The sequence below is a fragment of the Rhinoraja longicauda genome, chromosome 29 (genome assembly GCF_053455715.1).
Source record: "Rhinoraja longicauda isolate Sanriku21f chromosome 29, sRhiLon1.1, whole genome shotgun sequence".
Taxonomy (NCBI): domain Eukaryota; kingdom Metazoa; phylum Chordata; class Chondrichthyes; order Rajiformes; family Arhynchobatidae; genus Rhinoraja; species Rhinoraja longicauda.
In genome coordinates, this window is record NC_135981.1 from 20,863,179 (window position 1) to 20,880,800 (window position 17,622).

The following is a 17,622-nucleotide window of genomic DNA, read 5'->3' on the forward strand; positions in this document are numbered from 1 at the left end:
TGCCAGGACTCGAGGGCCTGAGCTACAGAGAGAGATTGAGCAGGCTAGGACTCTATTCCTTGGAGCGCAGGAGGATGAGATTGTGCATCTTATAGAGGTGTACAAAATCATGAGAGGAATAGATCGGGTAGATACACAGTCTCTTGTTCAGAATAGGGTAATTGAGAGCCAGGCAACATAGGTTTAAGGTGAAGGGGGAATGACCTGAGTGGTAATTTTTTCACGTAAAGGGTGGTGGATGTATGGAATGAGCTGCTGAAGGAGGTAGTTGAGGCAGGTTCTATTGCAACCAGCGATCCCCGCACACTAACACTATCCTACACACACTCTGTGGAAAATCACATTTTTACCAAGTCAATTAACCTACAAACCTGCACTTCTTGGAATTGTGAGTGGAAACCTGTGTGCCCGGACAAAACCCACACAGATCACAGGGAGAATGTACAAACTCCGCTCAAGTTCTTTGCTTAATATTCTATACATTCAGTTGTGCAATTGCTTGTAAAAATGTGATTTGAAAGCTGATGAACTCTGTCTCATTGTCCACATTCAGCAGAGTAATTGAGAAGGATGCCTTTACGGGTCAGACTCGGTCCCGAAACGTATAAGATTATTAAGGGGTTGGACACGTTAGAGGCAGGAAACATGTTTGCAATGTGGGGGGGAGTCCAGAACAAGGGGCCACAGTTTAAGAATAAGGGGTAGGCCATTTCGAAACTGAGATGAGGAAAACCTTTTTCAGTCAGAGAGTTGTGAATCTGTGGAATTCTCTGCCTCAGAAGGCAGTGGAGGCTAATTCTCTGAATGCATTCAAGGGAGAGCTAGATAGAGCTCTTAAGGATAGCAGAGTCAGGGGGTATGGGGAGAAGGCAGGAACGGGGTACTGATTGAGAATGATCAGCCATGATCACATTGAATGGCGGTGCTGGCTCGAAGGGCCGAATGGCCTCCTCCTGCACCTATTGTCTATTGTCTATTGTGAAGAAATTAAAAGTAAGATCCAAATTAAAGCAACTTTACAGTTAGTTTGAAATATTTAGTTTAACTTATAATAGTTGAAATTTAAAAGTACTCTTTTGCTCGGTAAACTGCACAGGTTGTTGATGAATTCACAGATGTCACCCACAGGAAGTACAGGACAGGCATGTTGAGCTGTCGGCTACATAGAGACAGACAAGAAGATGGACCAAGTTGTCATTCTTTGTTTTGTTGACACACGACACCAACACTACCATTTCAGAGACACAAGGAACTGCAGATGCTGGAATCTTGAGCAAAACACAAAGTCCTGGAGGAAGTCTGCAGGTCAGATGGAACTGTGAAGGGAATGGGCAGGTGACATTTTGGGGCGAGACCATTTTACAGACTCCCAAAGAAGTGCTTTGATCGTAAATGACGTCTGTCCATTCGCTCCACAGCTGCTGCCTGACCCACTGTATTCCTTCAGCGCTTTGTGTTTTGCTCACCATCTTAGTTGAGTTTAGTTTAGTTTAGTTTAGTTTAAATTAGAGATACAATATGGAAGCAGGCTCTTTGGCCCACCGAGTCCATGGTGACCTTCGATCACCCATTCACACTAGTTCTATGTTATCCTACTTTCACGTCCCCTCCCTACACACTAGGGGCAATTTACAGAGGCCAATTAACCTGCAAGCCCCGATATTTGGAGTTCAATGTTCGACGTTTTGCCCTCCCTTAAACATACACAGCTGAACACTCATTGAGAATCAGAAAGAATAAGCCACTACGTTAATTAAAGAGAAACACAATCGCTTGCAGCTTCATTACAAGCTTTTCTTCCTTTCTGACTCCTGGTTTGATGCTAAAATTGCTTGATTCTATTCACTGTCTTTTTGAAATTGCACGTCTGGTTGTGGCAAGTGCCAAAGGATTTTCTTTTGACTTCTGCACTAACCTGTTGCGGTGAGAAGTAAGTGCATTTTTGGCATCCCACTTGGATTACATACTGACGGAAGGGTACGGAGCAGAATTACCCAGTCACAATGGGAGGAGTGGAGAAGAGGGGACAAATGGATGATATACACCTCACCTGTTCAAACATGGGCAGGTGGGATCAGTGTAAACACCTTGGTCAGCATGCACAAGTTGGCCAGAAGGTCCTGTTTCCATGCTGTGTGACTCTATGACACTGAATAATTCTCCAGCCTGAATAATAATATGCAAGAAATGCAAGTTAGACGGGTACATGGATGGCACAGGTTTGGAGGGATATGGGCCAAATGCAGCAGGTGAGACTAGTGTAGCTGGGACATGTTGGCCGGTGTGGGCAAGTTGGGCCGGACCAGTTTCCACGCTTTATCATTCTATGACTCTATGACTATAACTAACTCCAGTTCAAGAATGGCACTGAGGTGCAGCGATAGAGTTGCTGCCTTACAGCACCAGAGACCGGGGTTCGATCCTGACTATGGGTGCTGTCTGTACAGAGTTCGTACGTTCTCCCTGGGACTGCGTGAGTTTACTCTGGATGCTCTGACTTCCTCCCACATTCCAAAGACATGCAGGTTTGTAGGTTAATTGGCCCTAGGGTGTTAGAAATAGTTTTCAAGTGAGTGTTGGTCGGCGTGGACTCAGCAGGTCGTGGGGTCTGTTTCCGTGCTGTATATCTAATCTAAATTAACCTAATAAGGACTTCTTTACAAAAAAATGTTTCCTGCTATAGTCACAAGTGTTATCTGAGAGCAGCACAAGACTACAAGTGGCAATTAAGGTGATTGTGAGAATGACATTGTGTCAGGCTGATGCTAAAGTTATATGCAGAATCTGGTAGTTTGCTTTTCACAGTGGTGGAAGGGAGATGATCCTTATCAAAAAAGTTTAACTATTTCAATTTTCCTTGCTGGAAAACATAAGCTAAAGACAGAATACAATTTTCCAAGATTATCAGCTTCCCCATCATGGATACCTCCAAAGACTGTTGTGTGGGCAATGTATCTCACACTGTATTGTGCCAATACTAGTCGGAATGTCTATTTAGCAAACAACCAATGATGGAACTTGCAGATTCATTCCAAATATTCTGGAATCAATCTCAGCGAGCTTCAATGTTTAGTTTAGTTTAGTTTATTTTAGTTTAGTTTAGTTTGGTTTGGTTTAGAGATACAGTGTGGAAACAGGCCCTTTGGTCCACAGAGTCGCACTACCCTACACACTAGGGACAATTTTACAATTTCACCAAAGCCAATTAACCTACAAACCTGTATGTCTTTGGAATGTGGGAGGAAACCGGAACAGCCGGAGAAAGCCCACGCAGTCACGTGGAGAACGTACAAACTCCATGCAAACAGCACCGGTCATCAGGATCGAACTGGGGTCTCTGGCGCTGTAAGGCAGCAACTCTACCGTGCGACGTGCCGCTCTTATAACATCTATTTTTGAGCTATCAGGTCAAACAAAATGCCAGTATCAAGTGACAGCACGGCATGGCCTCCAGCTATCGTGCAAAAACTGGTAACATTGAGACATTGCATGTTGAAGTCTTTCAGGCTCCCTGTGCATTCCTCCAATAGTCATCTCACAGTTGTTCTTGATTTCCTGGTGATGCCAAAGCAAGCGTAACCCCCAGTGAATGCAGCACGGCTCATGGAAGCCTGTTCAATTTTAATATAGAGCTGGTCTGCATCAGGACCTTGAGCATCTCTGCACAAGTCGATGGTATTTTAATTGCAGTCTAATCTGACTGGAATGCAACATGAAGCAGTTTGGTAAAGTGGCGGAGATGGGAAATTGGATGCTGCCGCCCTGCGAGAGGAGAGCAGGGCTAAACTCCAGGGAGTCGTGGGCACATTCATGGGACGATACAGGAAAAATCATCTTCACCATAATTAGTGTGAAGGCAGACCATTGAAATGTTGTATACATCTACAAGCCACTTTCAAAGCTGATAACCAGATCCACTCTTGAAGTGGTCCAAGCTTGTAAGGCAACAATCTAATCTTAAAAATGACAACTTAATTTTGCACTATAGAATTGATTGGTAGGTGAGTGTGTGAGTGAGTGAGTGTGTGAACGAGTGTGTGCGAGTATGAGTGTGAGCGAGTAAGCGATTGTGTGAGTGAGTGAGTGTGTATGGGAGTGAATGAGTGAGTGTGAGTGAGTGTGAGCAAGTGAGTGAGTGTGAGCGAGTGTGAGCGAGTGTGAGCGAGTGTGAGCATGAGTGGGTGAGTGTGAGTGAGTGAGAGTGAGTGTGAGCAAGTGAGTGAGTATGAGTGAGTGTGAGCGAGTGTGAGTGAGTGTGAGTATGAGTGAGTGAGTGTGTGAGTATGAGTGAGTGAGTGCGAGTGAGTGAGTGTGAGCGAGTGTGAGCATGAGTGAGTGAGTGTGAGTGAGTGAGTGTGAGCGAGTGTGAGTATGAGTGAGTGAGTGAGTGTGTGAGTATGAGTGTGTAAGTGTTTATGGGAGTGAGTGAGTGGGTGAGTGAGTGAGTGAGTGAGTGAGTGAGTGAGTGAGTGAGTGAGTGAGTGAGTGAGTGAGTGAGTGAGTGAGTGAGTGAGTGAGTGAGTGAGTGAGTGAGTGAGTGAGTGAGTGAGTATGAGCGTGTAAGTGTTTATGGGAGTGAGTGAGTGGGTGAGTGAGTGAGTGAGTGAGTGAGTGAGTGAGTGAGTGAGTGAGTGAGTGAGTGAGTGAGTGAGTGAGTGAGTGAGTGAGTGAGTGAGTATAAGTGTGTATGGGAGTGAGTGAGTGAGTGAGTGAGTGAGTGAGTGAGTGAGTGAGTGAGTGAGTGAGTGAGTGAGTGAGTGAGTGAGTGAGTGAGTGAGTGAGTGAGTGAGTGAGTGAGTGAGTGAGTGAGTGTAAGTGTGTATGGGAGTGAGTGAGTGTGAGTGAGTGAGTGAGTTGCAGAAGCAGATTATGCACAAACTCTAATTGAGAGAGATCTGTAGATGTTGACCGTGAAACAAATGGAACAGGTGGTAGAATCTGGCATTTACTGAGACATTCACTGGCTACACCAGTGAAGTCAGGCTATTTGATTTGAAGACTGTGTTCAGGCCTTAGGAATACACCCCAGCTTTCTGCGCCGACATGTGTCTCTAAAGCCCCCTGGATTTCTCTGGATAAAGTACATCCTTCCTATTTTCCATTTTCTTCGTAAATTCAATGAACAACTAACTACTTCGCAGCAACAATGAACACCAAATGCTGGAGTAACTCAGCAGGTCAGGTAGCACCTCAGGAGAAAATGAATAGGTGATGTTTCAGGTCGAGAACATCCTTTAGACTCTGAAATCTTCAGTCTGAAGAAGGGTCTCAACCTGAAACATCATATATTCTTTTTTTCCAGAGATGCTGTCTGACCCGCTTAGTTACTCCAGCAATTTGTTTCTATCTTCGGTCTGAAGAAGAGTCTTGACCCGAAACGTCGCCTATTCCTTTTCTCCAGAGATGCTGCCTGACCCGATGACTTACCCCAGCATTTTGTGTCTATCTTTGGGGTAAACCAACATCTGCAGTTCCTTCCTACACACTAACTACTTGGCAGGCCTCTCTATCCTACGATGTGCCATTTATTGCTAATACCCAGTTTCATTGAATCCATCCTCATGCTTGTGTGACTCCCAGCCCCAGTTCCATGTTCATGTTCCACCCACTTGGCACTTCCCCTTTAAGAGGGGCAGGCAATAAGTTGTGCTAACTAACCTTAAATGGCAAGTTATGGATGTTGGCTCCTTTGTTGCTACATGCGCCATGGTAACTCCGGCTGCATGCAGAAATTAGTATAATAAGTATCTCGAGTGAAGAGAGTTTTGCAATCCATGGGTGCATCTACGTGGGGCCTTGATATTCTCAGTCTATTTGATGTCGCCGTTTGCGATCGTTATTGTGTTCATGCAGACAGATGCTGGGACGGAACTGAAATCTAAATCAATGAATGTATCATGAAAACAATTTAAATATTGCCCTTTTAAATAGAAGGGCATAAAAATGGGTGTGTTAAAAAAAACTGCTCATGGTGCCTGGATTGTACCCAAAAACCTCTGAAGTAGGGCGCCTAGGCCTGTCTCCTGGGTGGAACCATAACCACAGTAAGCCCAAGGCAGTCTTGTCTGCATTCCATCAACCTGACTGACAGCACAGTAGCCTGCAATTTACATCGCAACCTTAAGAGAAGCAATAATAACCCTTTGTGGGCCGAGCAGGAAAAATCAAAGGGACTGGGGGATTTGCTGCCTCCGTTGTGCTGTCAGAAAGGGGTTAATGAATGACCTGACATCTATGGAATCATCGAGCATCGTTAAACAAAAAACTGCAGTGGTACATTGTTGTTAATCCAACTTCCCTGTTTCCATATCCATTGTTTACAAGGGGAGGGATTCATTTTTGGGTGGAGGCCAAGCCCAAATAAGTAAACCATGACTTTTCGAGACTAAATTACCCAGTGGATGAATTCAAGCTTTTTTAAAAATATACTTACATGCAGCCTTTGGGAGATTAGCGATTTACACAAATGTTGTGCATTAAAGCTGAGCGACTGGCAAATGAAGAAATGTTGTCCCAAAATAATAAATATTAAAGGATAACTTTGATGCATTGCGTCTCTTTTTTCAATAAGTGTAGGAAGAGTGTTCATCGGTTAATAATGGCTTCCAGACAAATTATCCGCTTGTGACATCAACCGTAAGAACTGACGTTGGCTTGTAGTGCTTGTAGGCTGAAGCATCTGTTGTCACTTTGGGGGATACCATCAACGTCCTCAAAGATTATCAAATAAATTATTGTCTCCTTGTTATACATAATATATATCCAGTGGATTTTGTTCGCTGAAATTTCGGCCAGAGCATTTAGCGAATGTACAATGCATTCAGTTCAACTGACACTTAAGGCAGCAGATCCTAACAACAAGTGATAAGCACATCTTAATGTGGAGTCTGAAGAAGGGTTCTGGCTCGAAGCATCACTATTCCTTATCTCCAGAGATGCTGCCTGACCCACTGAGTTACTTCAACATTTTGTGTATATATTCGGTATAAACTAGCATCTGCAGTTCCTTCTTATACAGATCTTAACAACATGCTGATATAAAAGAGATAATTGAAATCAAAGGGAATAAAAAGCAGGAGAAATGTAAAAAAGACTATCATACCATTGTACAGTGTTCTGGTAGATGCATTGTACAATGCATTGTACATTGTACTGGTAGTTACTGGTCGACACAAGGATCTGCAGGTGCTTGAACCTTTCATAAAACAGCAAGGGCTGGAGGAACTGAACAGGTCCGGCAGCAACTTTGGAGAACATGGATAGGCAACATTTCGAGTCGCAACCTTTTTTCAGACTGGTTGTTACTGGACTTATTTCGGATCTGGAAACTTAAGTTCAAGTTCCATCCAGGGAGCAGCAGAATTTAAATTCAAGTAACTAAATAAATCTGGCATCAAAAGTTGGTATCAATAACAATGACCATGAAACTGATGGATTGACATGAAACTGTTCAAGATTCAATGCCTTTGAGAGAAGGAAACCTTCCTCCCTGAGCAGCATGGGACACATGTGGCCCCGGTCCCACAGTAATGTGAATGGTTCTTAAATAGCCAAGCAAATCATTCAGTTCAGGGCAACAAAACAGAAAATGCTGGAAGTACTCAGTGGGTCAGGCAGCATGAGTGAGGAGAGAAACAAAGTTCATGTTTCAGAACAAGGACCCCTCATCAGAACTGGAAAGGTTTAGAGGGATTCGGACCAAACGTGGGCAGGTGCGACTTGGGTAGATGGAGCGTTCTGGTCGACATGGGCACGTTGGGCCGAAGGGCCTGTTTCCGTGCTGTATAATCTATGATTCCAAATGAGAAGAAAAGCACGCTTTAAGTTGCAAAGAGCGGGTGGGGTGAAGAGAGAAAAAAATGGAATGTCTATGGTAAGATATAGACCAGATTTGTCAGGATAATAATTATTTTATAAAAATGATAACTGGAAAGAGAAATGAAAAATGAAACAAATTAAAACAGAAAGATGCAGCCACATCTATGGAGAGAAAGAAAATAAATGCTTTAATTCAATGCCAGAAATTCTTGAATACAATGCTAAGTTTCAAAGAATTTGCAGATAGGGAAGTGAAAATGCTGCTGCTTGGGTTATGTTGGGCACCACTGGAGCAAATGTGTGAGTCTGAAGATGGAGTAGTCGGAGTGCAAATGAACCAGAGCATTCGCTCATCACTGCATGTGGATGTTCTGCACACTCATCGCCCGAGCTCAGCTTGGTTTCTCCAATATCAATAAGACCACATTGTGAGCACTGAAAATAATACATTAAATTGGAAGAAGTGCAAGTGAGTCCAACAAGTTTATGGTGGAGAGAGCGCAGAGAAGATTTACAAGAATGTTGCCAGGGCTTGTGGGCCTGCGCTACAGGGCGAGATTGAGTAGGCTAGGTCTTTATTCCTTGGAGCATAGGAGGCTGAGGGAGGGTTTTGAGGTGCATGAGGGCAACAGAAAGGGTGAATGCACAGAGTCTTTTACCTAGAGTAGGACAAATAAGAATAAGAACATAGTTTTAAGCTGAGAAGAGAAGGATTTAATAAGGGGCATGCAAATTTTTCACACAGCGGGTGGTGGGTATATGGAATGTGCTGTCAGAGGAGGTAGACGAGGCAGGAACTATAATGACATTTAAAAGAGACTGGGAAAAGTCCCTGGATGGGAAAGGTTTAGAGGGATACTCGCCAAACATGGGCAGATGGTGCTAGCGTGGTTGGGGCATCTTGGAATGTTCAAGTTAATCTGGAAGGCCTGTTTCCATACCGTATGACTATAAATTATACTCCATGACTATGAATTGCTGCTTAACTTAGAACAGACAATCTTTGTTGGGCAATAAATATTGGTCTAAAAATCAACATGCACATCTTGTGAATGAACAATAAAAATAATCACTATCATCCATTTCATGCTTTTTCATAACATCAAGATCTCTTCTATTAAATCTTAATACAAGTTAGAAATGCATGTCTTTAAACTGTCTACTGAAAAAAACAGATCCTGGTGTTCTGAGGCTTGGTAGTATTATAAATTTAAATAGTGTACAGTTATCTCAAAGAAGGAGGTTATCACCTCAACTTTCCTGTGAAGGATATAACATTAACTGCAATCTTTAGACCTTAGAGTGGAAATAGGCCTTTCGGCCCACTGAGTCCTTGCCGACCAACGATCGCTATCCGGCTAAATAGGGACAATTTTAAAACACTAACGCTATCCTGCCCACTTGGGGCAATTAAAATTTTTTTTTTTTTTACCAAATCCAATTAATCTACAATCCTGAGCGTCTTTGGAATGTGGGAGGGAACTGGAGCGCACGGAGAAAACCCACGCAGTCACAGGGAGAACATACAAAGTCTGTACAGACAGCACCCCTAGTTAGATTTGAACACAAGACTCTGGCACTGTAACGCAGCAACTCGACTGCCGCGCCACTGTGCCGCCCTATCATTAAGTAAAATTCTTTGGTAACTTAATCTTGAAATGGCTCTGGCATCCATTTTAATTTTCCAACCACACACCATGACATTTGGATTTTCAGATATGGTTATGGTTTATTTTCCCAATTCTTTTCCCTGTTATTTGGCTCTCCAATTACAATGTTGGACCTTGACCACCTTCTTTCAGTGACGAGAATGGACCAATCTGTTCTTGTGTGAAGATTTGCAATGGAACTTTTTGAGTGTTCCTAAAAACATAGTGAGCAGAATGCTATGACCCTTCCCAGGAGATGGTCCAAAGATATCTATCTCTTTTGTTTCCTCACTATTGTAACTTTGAAACAGTTTGCCTGTGGAAACTTTACTACGGTGGCAGATTAAATTAAAAGAAATTGAAAAATTAAGCTCAGGTGGGAAAAAAAACATGGCATGTTTTGAGTCTGTAAAGGTCCTAAACTATTTTTACAGTCAGTGAGGTATTACAATTTTCAACTTGCATGCGCCAAACTGCAATGAGTTAATGCTCTCATTATCCATTTTTGGGATGGTTCTTGAGAGGCAAATATTGGCCTGAGCTTTAGGGGAATAAGCAGAATTTTCCATCCATCCAAGCCATCTTAGGGGCCTTTGTTTACCAAAATATTTGCAAGTCTTCATGAGGCACAACCCTCCTTCAGTACTGAACTGAAGCTTGAGCCAAATTTATTTACACGGGTTTCTGGAGTGAAACGGGAAGCCATGACATGACTCAGAAGTGAGTCATGTCAAGCCTGCTGCCTCAGAGCCAACACTGGTTCTCGTTGCATTTTATATTTGCACAATACATATATAATGCACAAATATACGTACATAATCTTGAGATTTTTGTACAACGATGTCATTTGCACACAAACACATTCATACAAACCTCTCTCCTACCAGAGTTGGCAGTTTTGATATCAGGATGCATCCAAAGTGATAGGTGGAGAGGAGGAAGGCGTAGGTAAGAATGAAAGGGCAGGTAATGGGCATATGTGTGAGGGAGAATTGCAGGGATAAGCATAAAGGAGGAGAGGGGAATGAAACCAAGAGGATTACTCCAACATGAACATGTGCCTGATGGGCCAAATGTCCTCCATCTGTGTCATTATAGGCTTTGCGGGGAAAACATGGTTAGTTAGCAGCAGTGCAAGGGAGAGACAAGTGCTTTTACAACTCTTTACCAAGGAATCATAATTTGCAGATCAGTGGAAGAAAAATATTGTATTGAAACGTGGAGTGGATCCTGTATCTACTCAGCATTACTTTGAAAGCAAAATAATTTAGTTCTACAAACAAGATCTGCATAGGATAAATTAAGAGATAACATTTTAAAAAAGTCATATTAATCTATATTATGTAACCAAAATGAGTCAGCTATTCCATCAATAGATAAATGCAAAAACAAATCAGTTTTCACAAACTATAAGTTTGCAGAGAAGATTTACGAGGATGTTGCCAGGATTCGAGGGCCTGAGCTAAAGGGAGAGGTTGAGTAGGCTAGGACTTTATTCCTTGGAATGCAGGAGGATATGGGGTGATCTTATGAAGGTGTACAAAATAATGAGAGGAATAGATTGGGTGGACACACAGAATTTAGAACCAGAAAGTGAAGGTGGAATGATTTAATAGGAACCTGAGGGATAACTTTTTTACATAAAGGATGGTGGGTGTATGGAACGAGCTGCCGGAGGAGGTAGTTAAGGCAGGTACTATCGCAATGTTTAGGAAACATTTAGACAGCAACATGGATAGGATAGATTTAGGATATGGGCCAAACGCAGGCAGGTTGACATGTAGATGAGGCATGTTGGTTGGTGTGGGCAAGTTGGGCCGAAGGGCTTGTTTCCATGCTCTATGACAATATGGCTATGACTTCATGACATTTGACGAGGTGACTTTGAAATGCAGAGAGAGAAAAACCGAGGAAATACATTAATAGAGAGATGGGTAAAATGACCTAAGACCCAAAACAGAGAGACACAATAAAAGCAAATGAAGTTGATAGCAAATGTGAAAAATTACCAATGTTTTTTTTCTTTCAATTACATTCTCATGTTTTCAAGATTGCCATAGATCATGCCTTCAAATCTGTACCATTCAAATCAATCGTAATAATATAAATATTGCATTCATTAATAATAAGAAACTCAGCAAACAAGCGAATTGAACCATAAGCATGAAGAAGAAAGAATCACCCAAATTTAATTATTAACACGCACTGAGATTTAAATATGTTGCACTGTGTGGGAATAGCCAGGCATGAAACAATGGAAGCAGCTGCAAGGTTTAGTTAAAAGACACTCAAAACACAGACTAAGTACTATTTAGCTCCCCAGCAAGAGCCTTGAAAGATGAACAAAGCAATTAAACAACAAGTGAACAAAAACTAACAGCTCTTGGCTTGCCTGCTGTTAATTCAGGATCATTTGAGGGGAGAACTTCAATGAGGTGACCTGCAGAAATCAGCTTGAAGTTGGGTGGTTCAAGACTGGATTCTAAGATATGGTTGGAATCAAAAGAAAGGGAAATAAACCATGAGGTATTCACTGTGTAAATCAATGAACATCAGAGAGGAAATGAAAAGTCCTCGAGATCACTGAATAGAGATATTGTGCAAATCTAAATCAGCAGTGGGGGAGCATCATATGTTATGTTGCATCCATATTGTATCTATCACTGCCCATGGACATCCCCAAGCACTTTATCACTAATGAAGTACTTTTGAATCAGAGCCACTGTTGTAATAGTTTCAACAAGTGACAGTCAATTTTCACGTAGCTCCCACAAAAAACAGTCTCTTGATTGCCTGATATTCTGTTTTCATGGTTTGCCCTTTAGTGTGTGAATGCTCCCCTGTTCCTTTCATTGTGATTTATTTTTTGTTGCCTCGAATCTCCCCGTTTCTAATATATTCAGTGAATCCACGAGAATGGTAATGTTCGAGGCAAACAACCCGAGTTATTAAGAGAAGGATAACTTAGATTTACAAGGCATGTTTTAAGTCTATAAAGATCCAGAAACACTTTTACAGCCATTGGAGTATTGCAGCTGCCAACTTCCTTGTACCCAGGTCTACAATACTGCAATGAGTTAATGCTCTTATAAACCATTTTGGTGATGTTCTTGGGAGGCAAATGTTGGCCAGAGCTTTAGGGGGATTAGCAACATTTTCCATCCATCCAAGTGGCCTCTGGGGCCCTCGTTTACCAACATATTTGCAAGTCTTCATGAGGTACAACCGTCCCTCAGTACTGAACTGAAGTTTCAGCCAAATGTATGTACATGGATTTCAGGAGTGGAGTGGGATACCATGACATTGTGACCCTGAGGTGGGATTGCTGCCACAGAGCCAACACTGGCTCCATTCCTGGTCGCTTTTTATATTTACAAAATACATATTTAATGCACAAATGTATATGTGCAACCTTTTTAGATTTTTGTTTTGATATGTCATTTAATTACAAACATGTAGAGGCAAACCTCTCTCCCACCAAGCTTTTATACTGTACAGCTGCCAATAAACAATCAGAAAATAACATAACATGCTTACGCTATAACATGCTCATAATGCTTATAGCATGATATATAATATATAATTATATAAAATAGATATAAGAATGCTTATAACATTCTGACCTAAAAACAATATTAGGGTATCATTGCAAAGATTCAATTAACAATTTTGGAAAGCTATATTACTTTTGAATACAGTCACTTTTCACAAACAATTTCTTGAACACTTTAGAAAACAGGAAGCAAAATTAAGAGTTAAAATCAAAAATATATGTTTCAAAGACAGGTCACTACTTTGTGTGAACAGAGCAGACAGCTTAAAATTGTATAAAAATGCTGTTTTCAAATGCAGGAGATTATTTTGTTCTTATTTCTTTCCTGCTTCTTCCATCACACTTTCCATGCTGTGGTTTATGCCCGCACAGACCAACAGAAGTTTTTAAGAGACCTTCGTTCAAGATTTACTCTGCCACTGGCATGTTCTCCCTGCCTCCAACATCCATCATCTCCTTGACCCATTCCATCATCTATTCAAACCCTGTATCAATCAACTCCTACCTCAAATCTGCTTCCTCGATGACATCCCAACCTCCGGATGAATATCAGGTGGAATTTTTAAAAATCTTTATGCCCTTGCAAGATCTAATCCACAGCATGTGAGCATTGGGTAATGGGACATTTGAAGGCTCAAGACTTCATACAAAGGTAGCTTGCGAATCCTAACATCACCTCTCCTGCAGCTACTTTCTGACATTAAAGAATACTGCGGCTGAAATGTTAGTTTAGTTTAGTTTAGTTTACAGATACAGCGTGGAATCAGGCCCTTAGGCCCACTGACTCAGTGCCAACTAGCAATCCCTGTCCACTAGCACTATCCTACACACTAGGAACAATTTACATGTTTTACTGAAGCCAATTAACCTACTAACCTGTACATCTTTGGAGTGTGGGGGGAAACCGGAGCTCCCAGAAATAACCCACGCTCAGAGGGAGAACATACAAACATAGAAACATAGAAAAATAGGGTCAGGAGGAGGCCATTTGGCCCTTCGAGCCAGCACCGCCATTCAATATGATCATGGCTGATCATCAGTACCCAGTTCCTGCTTTTTCACCATATCCCTTGATTTCTTTAGCCCGAAGAGCTAAATCTAACTCTCTCTTGAAAACATCCAGTGAATTGGCCTCCACTGCCTTCTGTGGCAGAGAATTCCACAGATTCTCAACTCTCTGTCCTCATCTCAGTCCTAAATGGCCTATCCCTTATTCTTAAACTGTGACCCCTGATTCTGGACTCCCCCAACATCGGGAACATTTTTCCTGCATCTAGCCTGTCCAATCCTTTAAGAATTTTATGTGTTTCTATAAGATCCCTTCTCATCCAAACTCCGTACTGACAGCACCCATGGTCAATAATGGCAGGTTAGAGGAAAAAATACTATAAACAGTTAAAGACATTAACATAAGCATTTCTAGAAGACTCCTAAAATTCCAAAAATAAGAGCATTTATTTAGGAGCCAATCATCACATTAATATATAAAATGCAGACTCTTTTATGGCTTTGTCTGCCTGAGTTATTAAACCTACCAAGTTTGCCCAATTGAAACATAATGTGGTCAGTATAGAGGCATATTGAAATAATTTTGAAACATTTGGAAGGACTGCAGCCAAGTTAGAGACAAGGTTGACAAAATGATGAACTGCATGATGCAAATAAGTTAATGTTTTATTGTTTGAGTTACACTTACAAACTATGTGCCTTGGCAATTTGTTCTTCATTTCCCCTGCACTTGAATAAACTAATCCAATATTGAAGAGATTGTAAAGGATGACATTTAAAATATTTTGCAACAGCATTAATTGCTACGTAAAAGTTTAAGTGCATCATTTGTGGAAATGCCGTCAAAATACAAGAAATACTCCTCTCTAATTAATTATTTTGCTGAAAATAAAGCCCTGTATTCTCCAATGTAATATTTTCTTTCTGATGGCGTCTGATTTTTGAGAAGAACATTTCTTCAGTGAGATAATAAGCTTTGTTTCCTACACCATATCAGGGTCATCATATTTAACACCAATGTGTCTAATGTGCTCCCCTGCTACGGGTATAAAGCGAACCACATCTGTTCAATAAATCCAACTGTTTGGTTCAGTCAAAGCTACAACCAGCATATAAATGTTTGTCAAATGTTTGTCTCAGCAAAATTCTCATCTGGCAAAGGAAAGAAGAATGTTCGATTCAAGAGAAAACTGTTCAAAGTTTGTACAACAGATGAGAAATTAGTGACATTTGCACCAGAGGGCTGGTTCTATTACAGGTTTGAGACAATTCCAACATAATTGAGCTAGATAGAGCTCTTAAGGATAGCGGAGAATGATCAGCCATGATCACATTGAATGGTGGTGCTGGCTCGAAGGGCTGAATGGCCTTCTCCTGCACCTATTGTCTATTGTCTATTTCCAGAGGACATTCGATCAGATTAAAATATTGAGAATTATTACGTGGAGAATGCAAAGATAGCTTTTGATTGTTATTTTTTGTTTTTTTATTCTAATCAGCTAACATGTAAATAAGTGCAACGGTAGCCATTAAAGTTGGCTGCCATTTTCATGGTATGATGACTGGACACTATACACATCATGTCCAGCATTGTGGCTGACCAATCTTTTTCCTTACCTTGTTTATTTCTAGTCAGTGGTTTATCTATTTTTCCTTCATACTATAAATACCCTTTAGTCACACAATTGTTTTTCCATAAACGAACTCTGACCAGAAAATAGATATTTTTATCTATGGTTTTACAAACATTCTGAAGTTCTAGCCTGGCTGACTCCAAAATGAAACTGCCTAGAGCGAGCAAAAGCAAAGAGAGGCCATCTTTAAAGGGTTACTCTCTTGCAAAAGCAGAATTCTTTCCAACTTGTAATTATTATCTTCTTATGTGTGGCATTGTGCCAGATGGCAAATGCACAAGTAAAGATTGGAGTTCGTAGTCTTTCAGTGTCCATAACACTTTAATGCAATGAAGATGAACAACTTACTGAACCAAAAATCTTGCAGTATTGCATTCAGGTGTGCTTACTGAAAGTTGCCCGATTCCTCTTGTTATTCAGTCATGCAATCTATTACAAGATGATCTAAAGGACACTGGAAGAGACAGAACCCATACCATTGAATTACTTACGTGGCTGTGTATATTTTCAATCTAGCATAGATATAGGGAAAAAAACAACTAAACTGTAAGCTTATTTATTACAACAAAGAGTGTTGGTAAAAATTGTTCCAGAGAAGAAAACTTTTATAGATGCTATTAGGAGGTTTTTATTAACTTTAGAATGTTCTGTTTGCTGGTTCATTGGAGTCAACACCAGTAAATTATACATCTATTAAGTGCATAATAATTAGGTAGAAAACTTGTTAAGAAAATAATTTGCTCCTTTCTGTAATGGTGAACAGTAAAGTTGGCTTTGAAACCAATTTTACCTCTGTTGGCGTGAGGGGATTTTGTGAGAAGTTGGAATGGAGTGAAGGTTAATCACAGTGAAGCCGTAATAATTTCACCTGGACAGAAATATTATTTGAGAGCAGAAGTTCTGATCTGGTAAAACTCCAAGCACTAATTATTTCAACATTTATTTGTCCCCCTTCACTGTTAACTGATAGAACAACGAGATGTAATGTTTTTAATAGTTAATTTCAAATGTGGCTTTTGTTACTGACAATTATTTATAATGAATTCTTAACTAATTCAGAGTCTGGTGAATGTCAGATCCAAGCATCTATGTGGGTAATGGGAAACTAATACAGCAGTGGAATCTGTACGGTTATTTCACGTGAAGCATCCCTGCTGGATGTTGTTGAGGCAGAAATGAAGTTGTTTGTCAAGGCACAGAAAGTGGTGGGGGGGGGGGGTGGGATTGGGATATTGAAAGGGTGTCAAAGATTACGGGCAGAAGACAGGAGAATGGGCAAGGGAAGAATAGACCAACCATGATCTATCCATTCTTCCATGATCTACTCAGTGTAGACCTGAGTGGCCTAATTCTGCTTTCATGTCCTATGGACTTATGGGTTGTCCTGGCCTAGGTAATGGGTGGAAGCGGGCGTGTTGGATGGTGTTAGTCTGGAGTTATCAGGACTTTGACGGTGTTAATGATCAGATAAAAAGTCTGGGGTGTTGGTTGGACAATGGGACGTCCGGAGGCTTAGGGGAACTAGAAAGATATCAAGACATTGATGAGATCAGAGAAGCTTTCTGAGTTGGGGCCTGAGCAGATTAAATAGAAGATTGCGGGTTCTGCCTCACAGATATGGGAGTGAGATCATGGTTCAGGATTGGGACAACTGCGCTTTATAGATTTAAGGCTCCAAAGGATGAAAAGAAGAGATTTATAGTGGTCCCAGTCTAACGTTGTATTCTCAAAATATGGGAGTGAGCAGCAATGGTTTCTGCAGATATGTGAGTCAAACTTCAATGCAATGTAAAAGAAGTGTTATATGTAGGATGATGTCATCCTGTGCGTGACTGAGGTAACTGTTGGGGCCTAGGCGTGACTCCTGCCTTGAAGCACTGGATTAAATGTCACATTTAATGGGAAATGATCCCTGAAATGGTTATCATGTTTCACTGTAGGAAGAATCTAAAGCAGCATT